General features: G+C 49.0%; 1 protein-coding gene across 1 annotated transcript in view; it reads right to left on the bottom strand.

The window, feature by feature from the left end:
- Positions 1-17,311, bottom strand: part of LOC122385985 — a 31,336-nt gene extending 14,025 nt beyond the window's left edge. Inside the window, exon 1 of the mRNA XM_043374748.1 lies at positions 16,415-17,311. The gene's annotated coding sequence lies outside the window, so the exon portion shown is untranslated. The remainder of the gene's footprint in view (positions 1-16,414) is intronic.
- Between the last annotated feature and the right edge of the window lie 212 nt (positions 17,312-17,523).

Genomic DNA, 17,523 nt, shown 5'->3' with positions numbered 1-17,523 from the left:
ACGGCCGGCCGGCCGGCCGGCCGCTCATACTCAGAAACTTCCGTTAACCCGCGCCCTGCTGGGGGGGGTGTTTGAACACCCCCCCTTGTGGTTTTTCGCGAATATCTCAAAAACGGCGGCGCGGAGCGCCGCCGTTTTTGGTACACCTTATCATACATCAATTCTACACATGTTGTGAAAATTTCAGACCAAGGTCATTCAAGGTCAGGTCACCAGGTCACTTGAAGTGACCTCACCTCATAAAAAGTTTCAATGTCTGTCATAGCTACACCGAGTGACCGATCGCTTTGAAACTTTCAGCGATTGCTAAGAGCAATAGCATGTACAAAATGTATATCTCAGAATTTTGATATCGATGACCTAAGGTCAGGTCAATTTTGCGACCTCCCCATTATAAGTCAATGGGAGAAAATTGAAATGAGCCTCTTTTGGATGAAAGACATTATAAACACTCCCAAACACCGAATTACAAGTGGTTTAGACACACTGAACATGAAAATGGTGTCCGTGACCCTTGTTTATGCCCTGAGGTCATCTTAGGTCACGAATGGTATCTAACAGTTTTTCGCAAATAACTTTTGATAGAGGCATGCTAGAGCGATGAAAACGCCTTAGATGTGTTCAGCTCGACGATACGGATCGACTGATATGCAACATGACCCTTTTCGGTCAGGTCATGACCTTGACCTGAGGTCAAATTTTCAAGTTGACCTTTCAAGGTCAAGTTATAGTTCATTCGATGCGTCTTGACGAGAGGAACACGATGCCGGTAAAAGTAAGCTCGTACAGGGCTTGGGTCAAAAGTTATTGCAGAAAAACTGTTTCCAAAAAAATCGGCTATTTTTGCAGTTTTTGCCCCCTGCAGGCAAAACCGTTGACGTTAGGTCAAATCTGAGAGAATTACTCAGAAAGGGCGTTAATAGGGCTATCGAATGCGCTTTTCCGCGGCGCTGTAGCTCTATTTGTTCCCGAGTTATGCGTTGGCTTCTTGGAAATTTTCGCCATTCGACCTGGAAATCGGCGAAATTTTGCCTTCAATGACCTCTGGTGACCTGACCTTTGACCTGACCAAAAAATTGACCGAAGTGATTTCCTCATTAGTTTTGACGCCCTTTCGAACGCCGCCTTCCGCGTATCGCTACGTGGCCCAGGAGCCGAGTTACAAGGGGGGTGTTCAAACACCCCCCCCCCCCCCAGCAGGGCGTGGAAATCCAGGACCCCCAGCCGGGCGCGGGTTAATCTAACGAAAGACTACGCTCGCTTTGCTCGCTCCGTAATAAACCAGTATAGCGCCTTTTGCGGCGACTAACGGAGCGAGCGAGAGGGTGGGCCTTGCACGTGCGAAATTTCGAGGGGGTACCTCCAACTGACTTGTGCACGGCACCCTACTAACTGGTCTCTAGCGATGTGCCAAATTTGGGCACAATCGGCCCAGCCGTTCTCGAGATCTGGAAGCGGCACCCTGCACGTGCGCACGTGCAAAATGGGTCCCAACTGACTTGTGCACGGCACCCTACTAACCGGTCCCTAACCGTGTATCAAATTTGAGCGCAGTCGGTCCAGCCGTTCCCGAGATCTGGAAACGACCCCTGCACGTGCGCACGTGCAGCAGCACCCCAACTCTGGAACATGTATATGCAGTGCCTAGTGGGTGCCTACCTGCATGCCAACTTTCAGCGCAATCGGCCACGTAGTTACCGAGATATTGCAACAATTACAAAACTGACACCTCTTCGTTTTGCACGTGGCACGTGCATAAGGGATCACCCACATGCATCGGGAATAGTCCAATACTTGGTAGAAGGAATGAAGCTACCCTACAAAAATTACCGCGTGTAAATCGGTCAAGTGGTTGCTGAGATATAAGCCTCGCAAAAGCGTGACCACGGCCGGCCGGCCGGCCGGCCGCTCATACTCAGAAATTTCCGTTAATCTAAGGAAAGACTACGCTCGCTTCGCTCGCTCCGTAATTAATTCAAGTGACTACGTTACGAGTAAGTTTAGTTATTTTCTGAACGCCATTTATCGGCCTTTGCAGTATTCTTATGGCTGAAACAGACTCTTTCCGCATTCAGGAAATCGCTTGCGAGAACCTATTCAAATATATTATAATTCTGCCTGCATCAATCGCATGCGGGAGGTGCGTGCGATTGTCGACTGATGCGAGCGTACTTTCAAGTATTTGAATAGGCTCTCGCATGCGGTTTGCTGACTGCGGAAAGAGTCTGTTTCAGGCTTTAGCCTCTCTTTGCGCTTTGCAGCTATGCATGAATTGTCTTGCAAGGAGTATCTTAAGGTATCTAAAATATAAGGACACGATTTCTCATATATGATATCAATTTTTCGATGGACGTTCTGCCAGGACGAGCATTTCGAGTAATCATTATGCCATGTTCGCTGTTCTAGCAGTTTCGCCACACGGAGTGCCGCTGTTATGAACGAGTCGCTGTTTTCTTTTACCGTGTGACACTATGTAGACTTTCTGTGTCTCCTTATGACACGTCAGCACCGCCACCGGGCGACGACAGAAACCGTGTTTGTGTTATGGAATCATCACCGTCTTAGCATTGCCCCTTTCACATCTTCCCAGTGTCAAACAGACCAGTTGATCTCAGCCCAGATTTCAGTCACCTTTTCTCCTCGCTGCGATCCCTTCTCTTGATAAGTCATTCAAACCCTCAAAGAAAAAGTAAGCTCTTTAGAAAACAAATAAGTGGTGGCACATGTCATGCGTCAATCACTTGTTTAAATCTGGGATCTTTCTGATCCTGTTTTTATTCCATATGCCTACATCTCCCTCAACTAGTGCTTCAATTCAAAGTGCTGCTAACGTGACGTGGATATAAGCGTAGAGCGTTTAATCACTTTATACTGTATTCATGTGCGCTTCACTGCAAAAATGATGTAAAATATTTTTTTTTAAACCGTCTAGACAAAGATATCACAGTTCAACAAAGTTCGACCATGTTTGCCATTCCGTGTGCTTCTTTTCTTGTAACAATTTGCAAGTACAAACAGCTAACAATGGCTCGCAGATTAGGCAACAGAACCTCTCACATCTCACGCATCACGGACACAACAATTGGAGGCCCACCTTGTCCGGCCGCGTCGGAATCCCGCATCTCCGAACACAATACAGCTGATCGCAATGCTACCAACACACAGCGTGCCCTGAGTGACGACCGAGTCGAATCCATCCGTCTCATGACGCAACCGCCGCCCGTCCGACTTTCGTAACGCGCGCCGGACGTCGTCGTCACAGCGCCACGCTCGTCGACATCGTCACTGGCGACAGGCGCCGCCACGCGAACCAGACCGTGCGAAACGCGGTCACTGTTTAGTGTTTGCAATGCACGGCGATGGGTGGGGATGGACAGAGCAAGTTGGGTGATGGGCAATGTGGAGTTGCTGGAGCAATGCATGTGCAACTTTGCACTTTGCACGGTGTCATGAGCTTGCTCTGTTAAGGCATGAGAGCACGCATCATACTTTCTTGCGTGCGAATGAATGCAGTGATCTGAGGCGCTGAAGGTCTAGCAGATCACTTCAGACCAGCCTGAAACCGACCGGTAAAAACACGTCGGCCCCCGTTATTGGCCGTCTGAGGTGAAATATGGCGTCTATGGGGCGGCGGCCCTGGCGCCGGCGCGACGCCGTGGCCCGCCCCTAGGGTGAGGATCACAGGCACCGGACGCCTGATAAACGGGACCGGGGGAGCCTGATTGCCGGTCTGTGAAGAAGCGAGATTTCGGTCTACTGTTCACTGGCATTACGCAGCCGCCAGCACAGAACTGAAGGCATACCGAGCGGCAAAAAAAGCGCTGACGGTATGACCGGAGCTGCCAGAGCGGTGACGCGGAGGCACGCACACAAAACCAAAGGGTGACGACAGACAATCCAGAGGGTATAGTATTGCAGTATTGGACAGTTACTATTGTGCTCATGTGCAGTTCCCCACCGATTTTGATGTAGCTCCATATAAAGCCTCCCTACATCTACATCTGTAGACGTAGATGCAGAAAGACGCAGACGTGGATTCCTACATCTGCCGCTTCATTTATACTCGTTTCAATTACGACCCTCCAGATAATCTTAGCAAACCTCCAGGTACTCCAAACTCCAGAGTCCATGAACATCCCTCTCGTCTCCCTTTCAACACGGAAGGAAGCACCGCGGTGTGCAGGAGCCGAGGAGCGCCTCCGGCCGTGACAGACGGACGGGGCTCCGACGTCGGGGCGCGGAAGTCTGACGAAAGTCGACGCGTCTTGCGGCGGGCGCATTCTGACCTGGCGCCCGTCCTAATGAGGTACTTTCACACCATGGCCACCGACGCAGAGTTATGCAGCCACGGCAATGGGGAGGCTGCGCCGACTGCTAAACATTCATTGGAAGGACAGGAAATAAAATCCAGAGATAGAGAGATAGAGATAATGGGAAAGTGTCGCATGTAATGAGAATGTAGCTAATGCTGGGAGACGGTGACTAAGAAAAGGAGCAGACACCGTCAAAAATAGAAAGAGAATGTGATCCTACCAGAAATAGGAAATTATGCCTGAGACAGGAGATGACCCCGGGATAATGAAACGCCGCTCTAAAGTTCGATATAAGACGATTTCAGAGGCTGGGTGCCGTACCAATGCGAGGGAAAGTGATGAGATGGTAGAGATAGGAAGGGAGAAATGGAATGATGGAGAGAGGGATGATGCGAGGTAGGAATTAGAGAGTACAGTTAACTGCTAATACGGGTCATGGCCACTCAGATAAGACTGTTGTTTGGCTAAGATTCGGTTAGAACGAGCAATCAAAATAGAACGCGGACTAAGATACGCCACAATAGGAAGTCCAGCAAAGGGATGCACATCACGAGCGGCATTATACGCATGCAGTTGCTTATGGAGAGCTCACGAGAAGAGTCCGTACTACAAGCAACGTTCGTGAAAGGCGAGCCGATCTCTCCTCTCTCACAGCCCGTGACCCGGCCGAATCCTCACAGCTCCCACATCGCCCGCATCCTGTGACGTAACCTCCACTGTGAACGCTCGTGCCCGGTTTGTGTCCTGTCACTATTAGTGCCGATCCCCGGCGGCACGGCGTGTCGTCGCGCCGGCTTTCGCGCTACTAATGGCGGCGGGCGGAGGCTCTCCCACGCAGCTGGGAGCAGCCAGACGGGCCACGTGCCACCTACTCCAGATACACTGGGAACGGGCGCCGCTAAACAGCCCGCCCGAGTCGTAAACCGACACCAAGTGAATGCTCCATATGCGACGCGTCGAAGATGCGCCAGAGGTGAGCATTGTCCCCAATACACGGCAATTAGGTTTACGAGAAAAGCAGCAGAGGTTAATTATTTGGGAGAGAAAAGTATACATGAGTACCTACCTATTTACACATGTACACGGAGCGCTGATTATTATTTTTTTGTTATTGACGAGCTGATTTTTGCGATGAGATAAAAATACATATTCTAACGTGCACGGTGTATTTTAATTGAAAAATTACGTAATCTGGTTAGTGGTTACTGCGTCCGACTCTAATATGCCCGCATACGCACTATAATTCATTGTCAATGTAATTCGTATTTGATCAGATTCGACACGATTGAAGGTGTGAGAGTCTGTGACAGCAATTTCTTATTGGATGCACTGAAGTTGGCGTATTGAAAATCGATCGATGACTTCTGTTGCTACCACCCTCCTTTATATTGAATGGTTACAGTGCACCACTAAACGTATGGTAAGTGACAATGAGCGCCGGCCGTTTATAAACAGCCTTTGTAGCTGGTCAACAAGCCAATGTAAAATGGGCAATGAGACATAAGCCACAGTGAACAGGCTGTGGCATTACCAGCACTGCCATATCTTCAATCTCTTTTCAGAATTTTGAATTTAATTGAGGCTTCTACGACAAGAAAAAGAAAATAAAGAAAATGTAAGGAGATCACTGTCACAAACATGGCTATGTTTGATATCAAAATCCGTCCAAAGCCCTTTACTTTTACTGACAGCGTACAGTAGTTAATCTATGACCATTGACCAGTGCTGACGAATATAGCTCATGCCTCTCGGGCACGGTAGGGTTTATTTGCCAGCCTACTGCCATGGTAACGCACCTGACGCACCTCACATTACCCAACGGCCGGAACACTTTCATCCTCCTCCGGCCCATCGGGTCCGTTTAGAATCACGCATAAAACACGGCCCTGAATGCTGCCTGATTCCCGGCCGTGTATTAGTGTAACGACGCTAGTCCGGCCGGAGGCAACCACTCGGAGCCGGACTTGGTAAAAGTACCGCCACCTGGCACATTACAGCAGATCGCCCGGCCGTAATGTCATGTTTTCTCCGCGCCGCGCCGGGCGCCAGAGCAGCAGAATGAAGACCGATCACGCCGCGCCGTGACTAGAAGCTGCGCAGGGAATGGTGCAGACAAAGCGCGCCTCTTTCTCTGAACTTTCGGCGAACGGGAGAAGATTCGTTGGAGAAGCAGTGGATACAGGCTTGTATTCTAGCGAATGGCAAACTAATCACGCATCATGTTACACTCATTTACCCGCTAGCTAGTGTGACGTCCATCATGTGCTAGTTACGTCATAAGATCCCACACATCAGTAGTATCCTCTGTCAAGCAGCTTGGCTCCTATTGTCACTCCAGCGGTGGTGTGTGACGCCGGATCCGCCCCGCCCCGCCACACAGCCCGGTCGGGTCGTCGGAACCGGCGTCCGCCCGTCAACTATGCAGTTATTGAGACAACTGACGCGTGGTCTGCTCCGCCCCGACAGGGCATCGACCTCGCCAAAGAATCGACAGGCTGTCGCGAAAGGCAAGAGGGCGCTGTTCCATTAGATGATCCTTGCTATTGTCTGTCATTGGGCTATCTTCACGCTGATGAATCGTGTGTGTTTTAAATTTGCAAATGTCAATTGTTATGCTGATTGTGAGAACTATCATCGATCTACAAGAATGCACAACGGTTGCTCTTTTTATTCACGGAACCGTATAAGCCGTTAGGTAATTGATAATGTTTTTCTATAGATAAACAGTGAAGTTGTTTGGTAACGATGTTATGAGGAATAGGAAAACGTTTCTGCTTATCTATAAAATTGCTTTTGCTTACACTTTGTTAGGTTTTACGTCTCTGGAGCTGTTTTTGCCCATAGGTAGTTCTTTTAAAACATTGGTCCGCCATTTTTTAACTAATCAAAATATAGGTAGAGCTTCAAAGACGTCTCTGCTCTCTAGTGATGCCTTTTTGTTTTTGATTTATATACATACCTACGTTGGCAGTTTTTCATTAATTATACAAAGAGCTTCCGAGACATAAGTATTTCAATGTTTCGAAGGAAAACAATTACTTGATCCAAGCCAATTTCTTCATATAAATTCTCGATATTTCAAAAAGCGGGAAGTGAGTGGCAAGGCTGTAATAATTATTTTGCAATGTAGTTATTTTGGCATCAAGAGCATGCGTATCACTGAAGCTTACTCTTTTTTCATTGTAAGTATTTGATATGATGCTCAAGCATTCGGTATGTGAAAAGTTCAGCGCGATGCTCATGAGTCACATCTCAATTTAGGTATATTATCACAAGCAATATACCTACTCTATAGCAATATACAACACACTCCAGATGTGCAATCTATAGGAATAGGAGACACAAGTAGCACCTTTTTTAATTGTGAAATTATGAGCGATAAATGCAATATGTATGTAGCAAGGTCTTTCCAATCTGCCTACATCAGCTCAGCAGTGCGGCTATGACTGTCGTGTCTACATAATTCCCGTGATACTGGCATATCTCATTCTAGATGTGACGTAACACCGCCATATCTCGGTCCCAACTGTGACACAATTCTGCCACACTTCACATCACAGCCGCGGTTCTCCATCACAGCTCAGACCCAGCTATAAGACAGTCGCGTTTCCGGTGCCGCTGCCGCCGCTGCCGCAACTGATTGTCCCCCCTCGGCCCTCCAGTGCCTTCATACACCCAGGCCCCTACAGGCTGCACCCACCCAGCCAAAACGCCGGCCAGTGACGGCTCTGGCCTGCACTTATTCCGCTTCAGCAGCGCGTCTGGACTGGCTAGAACGGCCACGCGACAGCAGGCGAGATTCGTTTATACCCGTATACGGTGATTTTGATAATTATAAAACTTTCGATAGATCAACATCACGATGCAAGTTAAATAAGATCAGCATCGTGTTAAACTTGCATCATGAGGTTGATCTATCGAAAGTTTCATAATTATCAAATCAAATTATTAAATACAAAGCATATTCAATGTAAGCCTAGTTCTGTTGCTTCTTTACTCTTCTTTACTCAAAAGATACGAGCAGAGCTGAGTAGATATGAGTGCGAGTACGAGTTTTGTTCAAACTACTCGTACACTCGTTAAAACTTGATTTCTCTGGAAACTCTCACGCTCGCCAAGCGTGAGACCTGACCTGACCCTTACCCCAACCTCCCATGCAATGTTTATCACGACTGTTTGTTTGTCTGTCACTAAAGCTGAGGCCACACAGCACACAGCCGGCCCAAACCACTCACGATTGCACCAAAACAGCCCACAGGCCGCGAGCGCCCCGGGCTGTTCGCACCGTGGGTCGCCAGGGAGTGGTCTGGTGCAACTACCTCCGAATACACGCACTATCCCTCACTCTCTCCACCCACCACCCGCGGCTCTGCCCGCAGCTGCAGGGCGAGTACGATTGCCTGGCACCGTACGACCGCCTTGTCCCAGGATGGTGAACTGTCTCCGTGGGATCGGCGAAGCGTTACGTCGCGCCTACTCTGGGAATCGGGCGTGGTCGCCCTCCAGCTCAGTGAGAGTGCGAGCTGACCAGCGGTCTTTCGACGGTTACTGGAAACAGCTCACTCTGGGCACTCGTTCTGGTTTCTCCGATGACAGTTATTCTGTTGAAACATCAGCGAAATAGCGTTTCCAGAACTCTTCAAGGTCTTACCTGCTTTAAATTGTACACACTTTTCGATCTTATTTTTATAGGTAAAGTTCCTATGAACTTTCAATTGACTTCGAACATCATTTGTATGGCTGCTTGTTTGATTAAAAACTTGGTAAAAAATTCAATTGCAACCATTTAGGAGACATTCGGGACATTTCATTCATAAAAGTAACTATTTCACATTTTTCGTTGTGTCGGAGTTGATTCGGTGCGGATCTTTGCCGCGTTGCCGCGGGGTTATGGCTCGGTGGTGGCCCGATCGTCTCGGGGCGGCTATGACACAGCGTGGGAACAGTCTGCGGCTCGTGCGTTTGTGAAAGTGGCCGACGGTGGGGGCGTCATGCTTCTCTGACGCCGGGGGCGTCCACGGTAACCGCACACTTGGTGCGTACTTGGAACGTGCTTACTTACGGTTATGTACTTTCTTACACATGCAAATGAATATGTGTAATGTGCACTATGAAGTGTTTGACTCTGTAAGTAATAGAGAATGAACCCATTATGTTTCTTTGCCTTTATTTTACTTTTTAAGTTATCCCACAGAAGCTGTGTTTACCTCATAATTTAATCACAATCTGCTGTTTCGTTCTTTTTCACCTGAAAGTTAACTGCCTGGTGCAAACATATGCCCTCTGAGTATAGCAGTTTACACTCAATACACTTATATCTTATTTCGTTTTCTCCCTCCGTCGCTAGGTGTTTAATGCTTATGCTCGCTTGAACAACACTCCAAGACACATATGTGCTCACCTACACATAAAATACGACACCGACTCTCCTCCCCAGCCGGTCTATTCCGCGCACCTGCGGTCGTCGGTCACGCGCGGTGACCCAGGGCGCCATATTCACTATTCAGACTCGTTCGAGTCGGCTGATGCGGGGTGGTCTTCACAGTCAGCTGGCCAGCCGGCGCGCCACGCGCCGCCGCTGCGCCGCCTTCGTCGCAGGTCGCGCGGGCGATACCGTGGATACCGTATACTGTACTGGTTTACCGGCCGCAGAAATACCGGCGCAGCTGTGACCCGGCGCGACTCGGTGAACCGACTCCACTACAGACAAAAATCGGTCGCAGTTTCTGATAGCTACCATGGACTTATTTTTCTTTAAGGAATAGTCGAATATCATCATGCATTGTTAAAGAAACTACATAGATAAGGTTCGTAAATTCAGGGCTGGCTGACAAGTGGCATCCTAGGCCGATTCATGCATCACGTTGCCATTCATGTGTGAAATGAGTGATGTCATTATGAGAGGTTTTAGAGAGCTGACGCGCTGGACTGAACGGAAGATAAACTGTTTTGTTTATTTTTTAGAGCAATTCAGGCTATTTTGGTGAGACTCCGTTAAAAATGTAATTACAGCAATACTACTTTCATAAATTCAGCTCGTGATGCATGTAAATATTGCATGCTAATTGTGCACCATACTGGCCTCAATTACTTCACATTCCCTTGGGACTCTGCTATACCCGGCGCTCAATGATGCCACACGAACTCAGTGATGTATGTGGGCAGCATGACGTCACGTTTTGGCCCACCAGATCGCCCGGGGCAGAGTCGGGTCCGCCGGTGCGACTGGGTCCCTGTCTAAACGCAGCTTCACTCTCCCAGCAGTATAGGAGTTGCAGACAGAGTTGGGTTGCGAGCGGCGCTACTCGGAATATGAAGTAAAAGTCTCGTCACTTGCTTGCTGCTTGTAATCGTGCATGCTGGGAATAAGATACGAGTAGGAGCAAAATAGATGTAAACAAATGAATTAATGCCTTTTATAAGCCGCTCGAGTGTCAATGAATGAGCAAGGCGTTAATTGATTTCAAACTGCTTTAATAAGGTTTCACTCGAGCGATAATACTAGGATCAGCTGTCTGTGACGCTGGTTCATTGACTTGTGGCTAGAATCAGTCATCATTCATTAACCACCTATAAAGTGATGTTTGTTTAATCACTAATTATCCATTGTTGCGCGGCGGCTGGTTTTAAAGTCCAAAACATCAAAATTACTCGTGCTACACCAAACGTGAAAGTGATTCACTTTCTTTCTGGCACCTACAATTTGCGACACCGTCTGATCATAGCTCTGAACACCTTACCAGCGAGGTGGAACGAATGGGTTAGGATGGTCTACACCACTAAATTTCTTTAAGCATATGAGTCGCTTTCTATGCTCAAGCATTGGCTCAAGTCCAAAGTTACAATGCACTGCATTAATTACATCGACGCAATAATTGCATGCGCATACAAATTACAAAATGGACAATTCCTGCACAATTCGTATTCGTAATTCGTATCCTTCATATTAAGCCAAAACATAGACCTCTGTATACAACAGAAGTCCGGCTGAAATTTCATCAAGCCTGTTAATTAAATTTGAGAACAAATTGGCATCGCCCAGCATCCGGAATCGTCGTTTCTTTGGCGCACTGCTGACCATTTACGGCCACCTTTCATTAGAAAACATCCGGCCTCCGATAGTCACCGGCCCCTGACTGGGTAACCCAGAAACGAGAGGGTGCGCCGCTGGCTGGAATGGGCGCCTCTGAGATACAATATGGCCATTCGGTGGTGATAGCCTACAGAGCCGTCCCCCGGACCATCCATCTCGCCGGGGAGTGTCGCGGGCGACGGAGAGAGAAACTGCAGCCCGGCAGACGGACAGACGGACGGACGGACGGCGCCGACCATCTGTCGAGCGGCCGCGGCGCTCTCTAGTGGCCCCCGGCTACGTCGGATAGTGTCCTGAGGAGATGCAGCTCATTTAGCTGATCTGCGTCTTGATGAGCTGTAGCTCGGATATGCAACAGCACTTTCAAATTACATATGCATGGTTGTCATGTCATGCATGAGTCTGTGCTTAAAAAAAATAGGTTCCAGGACGAGAATTTCAAATTGCACACCACCCAGCACAGAAACTTTATACAACCCGGCTGTCCGGCAAAGGGAACATCGCACAGAGCTGTCCGGCATGCCAGCTAAACGTTGCACGGTCCGGGCGTCGCAGGACCCGCCTCAGCCGCGCTGGGTTCCCTCTGGTGGTAGACTGTGCCGCCAGACATGCAGGGTTAGTGGCTTGTGCAAAGCTGCAGTCTCCCGACGCTGAGGTCTCCTATGCTGCGGTATCGCGTGCTAAGCAGGTTTTCGTTCCTGTGATGAACTGCAGTCACCACGGGAAAACGCTGAAGAATACTGTGCCGCTGAACACTAGGATATCTTCCTATGCGCAGCGGCAGTCTCCATGGATTGAGGGCGCCTACGGTAAGCATAGAGATGTTTTTCTTATTTAGCTCTTACCTATATGAATTAACCTATTTGTCACTATGCATTAGAGAGTGTGCACATGCTTATAACTATCAAAGAATTATCGGAGCAATGTCGCTTGATGTTTCATCGCCCTCTTCAAAACTGCCTGATCCACACGGCAGTGAGCGTGCCTAGCGTGTGTAAAAGTCGGCCGGAGTAGTTCCAGCACGAGCTCCAGATGAACAGATTGGTCCGAGATCAGTGTCGCCAGCTGGTCCGCGGGCCATCAAAGACACGCAAACCGTCTCGACCTCTTTTGACTTAAGATATGTACCGCCCGGTGAGGCTATGGTGCATGTGTGCTACAAATCGATAATAAACATAAAATATCTATACACACGTAAATCTCTATATGCTCACATATAGCCTTCCTATTGAGCAATTAACAGTTAACACTTTACTGAATGTGTTTAAGTCTCTGAGAATGAGACTTGAAGACACTTCACGGAGAGCTTACAGCCAGCTCGTAACACTAGCAGCTGAGTCACTTTGACTCATAGCTGAGTCACGACTCGCTACCGAGTCTCGACAGCCGTCAGCCAGGGGAATGTAACACGAGGCCACCACAACCGTAAGGCGCCGCGATGACAGCGCCGCCGATCTACTCCCGTTCTTTTCGTGGCATGATACTGAGCTGCCGTCATCACCGCAGTGGCAGACACCACCACCAGAAGCCGAGCGAGCCGCGCGGAGCCAGCGAGGTGTGCAGTCAGTATCGCTGTTAGCGGTGGGTCCTGACCCAAAGCACGGGACCGGGGCAGCCACCGTGAACCCGCGACGCCCCGGCCGGCCTGCTCTCACTGCGTGCCGGGGGCGCCGCGCTCAGCGCCACGGCCACCCTAACGTGCGTCCAGCGGGGGAAGGGAATAGTACGATACTTGTTGTGCGAGAGACGGATGCTGAGAATCGGAAGTAGTGAATGAACGCACGTGCAAAAATTGTGCCAAAACGTGTTAAAAGGAAACGCTACGCTCATGGACAAAAAAGAAACGAAGAACAATGGCGCGTCACATCCGATGCAATTTTGAAGGCATGATAAAAATTAGCTCGTCAAATACGCTTAATATGAGAAATTTGTCACGCCCCGCATTTATTCTGTCCAGCTATGATGAATATGAGAGATGGCGGATGATTTTTTTGTTAGAATTACGCAACTTTGTCTTTTGGCAATTCATAAGACCATCACTCAGGTTCCAAGCAGCGGGAGTCAGACGCTAAATTTATACGCACGAAATCTGATGAGCGGTGACCTCGGACGCACCCTGACGTAGATGAATGAGTCTGCGCACACCCCTACATCAAGTGAAACCCATGCCTAGTTATTATGTGAATTCCTGGGAGCTTTAAAACCCGTTCCTGTGTGATTGGTTGCCAGGGCTCGAAAGAACATCGAGTCTGCGAGGGAGCGTCTGTCGGCCCGTCCTTCCAGGTAGCGTTCTTCACTGATTGGCCAGCCGGGGAGTGGTTCGCTCATCCATAGTCGAGGCGCGCGCCTCAATATGCAAACGGGCGCGGGATGTACGCAGATGTGCAGGCGAACGGCCGGCCGCTGACCCCGTGTCACGGTCACGCCGGGATTGTGTCGACAGAGGTCACGCGTCGGGGGTGCTGGTACAGCGCGGGTGCGGGGTCGCACTGTGGGGCATGTACGCAGCTTTGGACGAGGTCACACATCGAAAAACGCAGCGGGGCGCCGGTAGAACACGGCGACAAATGACAACAAGGAAGAGATCACATACTCGAGGAAAACTTCATTAAAGGGACACTCCCACCTTAACATTAGTTTTGAGTTGAGATAGCCAAATTGGTGGCCATGGCCTGCAAATACCGGTTTGGGCACTCACAACATCGACAAATGCTTTAATTCGGAGATATGGAATTTCAAACTTGCAGTTTTCGGATTCTAAGGGCTAGTGCATTGGTATGCCCCCTTAGAATTTGTGACGTCAGCGGAGATCTAACGATTTTTAAATCTTTTACTAAAACGTTTGGTAGCACGCGGTGGTATATGCTGCTTTGCGCGCAACAAATGCCGCACTTTCAAATAAAGTCGCTAGGAACAGCGGAGATCCCAAAAAGTAAACAAAAGTAAAAGTCTAATATCTTGAAAACCGGTGAATATTTTTCGATGAAATTTGGTAGATATTCGTTTTCGCTCTTTCTGAACCGAGCGACATCACTTTCGTGCCAATTCATTAACTTTTTTGAAGGTGGGAGGGTCCCTTTAAAGCTTCGAGCGGGGGGATATTTAGTTTTGACAGACATACCAAGGATATTCAAACAGCGAAGTGCTTAGATTTCATCAAAATCGTAAAGGATCCAAAATGTAGAAATATATAAACACATCTCACTACATCATAGAGCCATTTAAGTTGAATGAAACCAATGAAAGATGCTGCCCTTCTTCCATAATCAATTGCAAAAGTTACCTACACCTCTGCGAGTCAATTTATGAGCATGCAAGTAAGTACTGGCACTGCAAAAGTGATGGTTTGCGTGGTCATTCTGCTCATGATGCCTAGCGCCTACACACCAGCCCCGCTCATAGACAACTGGCGATGTGTTGCCGAATAGAACGTTGTAGTGGAAATCCTTATATACAGCCACGGGGATGTTTCGCTGTGTGTGTGCCCCGGGCAGAAAGAGTATGGGAGGGGTTCCTAATGGTGAGAAATACGCAAACAGCCCGCTCAGGACGTGCTTCACTTTAGAAAGTTACCTAGCAGCGTGTTCAAGTCGTAGTGGAGGTACAGTGAGAACGGAAAATAGTGGTGAGCTTTTACGGTATAGGCTCGCAATGCAATGCATGCTACATTAATGCTTCATTCGCTGGTTTTTTGTTGTCAGCTTTGTCAGATTGTCAGCACAGTCATTATATTTGAAAGCAATTCCATGGAAGGCAAACAATAGTTAAGAACGTGTTGCTTTTATTAACTTACTTATCTAGGTGGCAACAGAAGAGCCTATATAAATCAGCACCATGCAGAATAAAGTTTCGCCCACTGTGCCTTATGCGTTGTTTATCTATAGGTGTAAAATTAGCCCCACACTTGCAGGCTTCATCACTGTCACTTTTCATGACTTTGTTTCTGCATATTACGACACACTTTTTGTTGTAATATTCCGTGACAAACATCCGCTTAGCCATAATTACCTAATATGCCCTGCTTGTGTAATTAAATTCCCTCAGCTGAATTACTGATGGGAGGAACGGCATCGTTGTGCCAATAGTAGTGGTGTAAGCTGTGAAAATCCGTGTGTTTTATGCCAGCTTGGTAGCAGTAGCGCCGGCGGCAGGGTGAATGCTCCAAAGAAAACTACACTGTCCATGTGGGAACAGGCACGTGAGAATCTGCCGCCAGCCCCTGTGAGGCCTCCCTCCCTCTGCAGCAAACCGTCGCGCCTCTCCGGTATTAGAAAATGCGCGCAAGTCAAGCGGATTGCAAACTGGCGCTTTTATTTGCAACGCCCTTTATCCTCACCAAATCTTTCTGGAGCTGCTTCTGGGCCATCAGTGCGACTGATAATGTAACCGACCATTGTGAGGAAGGCTTCGCTTGTGTCGTGCGCGACCACAAACCTGTAGCCACAACCTCATTATTCTGAATATGCACGAATGGGTCTAAGTTTCGCGACATTGGAAAAGTAGAGCATCTGTAGTGTAGCTTTCTTGATGAATTTGTCTCTTAAAACTATGATTAGGTCAACGCCTTGATAGCAGGCCTTAATTTGACAGAAATGTTCGTCCAACATTTGTTGACTTCTGCATAGACTGGACATAAGTTTCTTGCTTAGCTCGCTAAAGATCAACAAAATTCAGTTGTCAGTAACCAAAGCAATGCAGATGTCATGGTTTGTTGTTCCGTTTAAGAGATTCACATAGCACCCACCGGACCATACCTACGACCACTATAGGTATGCTGCAGCTCGTCGGCCCGTCGCGTTTTTATGAATAAAGGGAGATGAGCTGTCTAATTTTGTTTTCAATGACACATGGTTCGAGCGCCACGCATAGGTATATGTGCTAGTCAGTTTGCTATCGCTTCAAACTCAGTTACTCAATTTACCATAAGAACATGCGCTATATCGGCATCTGGTTATAGCAAGCTTACCACAAGAGTAGTTATCCCACATAGAGCAGAGATTCGACTTACCTTGAGTCCGTAAGATTCTGTTTATGTAGATCCTTTCCTTGCCTTCGCTTCACTAGCTGTCACTTCGTGATCTCCAGTGTCTCACTTATTACTGTCCAGCACTTATTAGTTTCTTCGACTCCTATCAGCTCTGCCTCTCCCCTACATGTCCACTATGTAAGCACACTCCTCGTTTGTCCAACTCGCTCTCCCAGTACCGCACTCCAGTCCCCGTGTCCGTAGCCACTCGTGTCGACCTCACGTGCACATTGCCATGCGCCGCGCGCTGCCGCATCCGCGCCGCATCCGTCGCTGTCCGCGAGCCGACTGCGGCGGCGGCGCGGCGCCTCACTTTCCTCCGTCGGCCGCCGCAAGTGCGCCAAAGACGCCGTGAGCGCAGTGAAAGGAAACGGCGCGAGGGCGTCCGCACGCGTCGCCGCCGCCGCCGCGGGGCACGCTCGCCCGCTGACGAGCGTCGCCCTCCCCCGGATCCCTCATTAAACAGGCGCTAATCGAGGCGCACGCTAGCCGCTCTAAACATTAGCTGAGGCGGAGGAGACTTCCGATTGTTAGAGGAGTGGTCAGGAGATGCCTGTAGCGCTGACAGAGGTCGTCAGCGGTCGGCGACATGGATGGAATACTAAACAGGCAATCATGAACACGTGCAACTAATTGGTTGACTCCTTGTATCTTCTCATGGTTGGGCTTTGCAGTGAAATTACCGCAGCACCGCAGCAAGTCCAGTGGTTTGGTGACATGCCACTCAGCAACCAGCTCGCCATTGTCCATCCTCAGTATTTACGGCGCAGTGTTTCACGCCCAGGAGCGTCACTCTGCGGTGGGCGTCCACACAAGAGAGCGCGTAGCTCGTCAGCTCCCATTGTGACCGCGCACCGAGCCGTCTGCCCGCGGCGGCTCGGCGGTCGGCAAAGGGAAGCGACGCTCCGCACCCAACACCTGCCGCCGTATTGCCTCATCAGTCTGTGTTCAGCCCGCGGCCGGAATCGGTACTCGTCTGTTTGTGTATGCCTAGAAAGTCTCAGGAAGCTACGACAGACAAGGAGAGTGCTCCCAGCTGTCTACCAGGCGACACGTGATGGGCACGAGCTGAGAGCCCACAAAGAAAGGGG

The sequence above is a fragment of the Amphibalanus amphitrite genome, unplaced genomic scaffold, assembly GCF_019059575.1.
Source record: "Amphibalanus amphitrite isolate SeventyFive unplaced genomic scaffold, NRLGWU_Aamphi_draft 000236F_arrow, whole genome shotgun sequence".
In the NCBI taxonomy this organism is placed as follows: Eukaryota; Metazoa; Arthropoda; class Thecostraca; order Balanomorpha; family Balanidae; genus Amphibalanus; species Amphibalanus amphitrite.
Note: the sequence above shows the minus strand (reverse complement) of the source record. Positions and strands in the feature narration are given on the sequence as shown.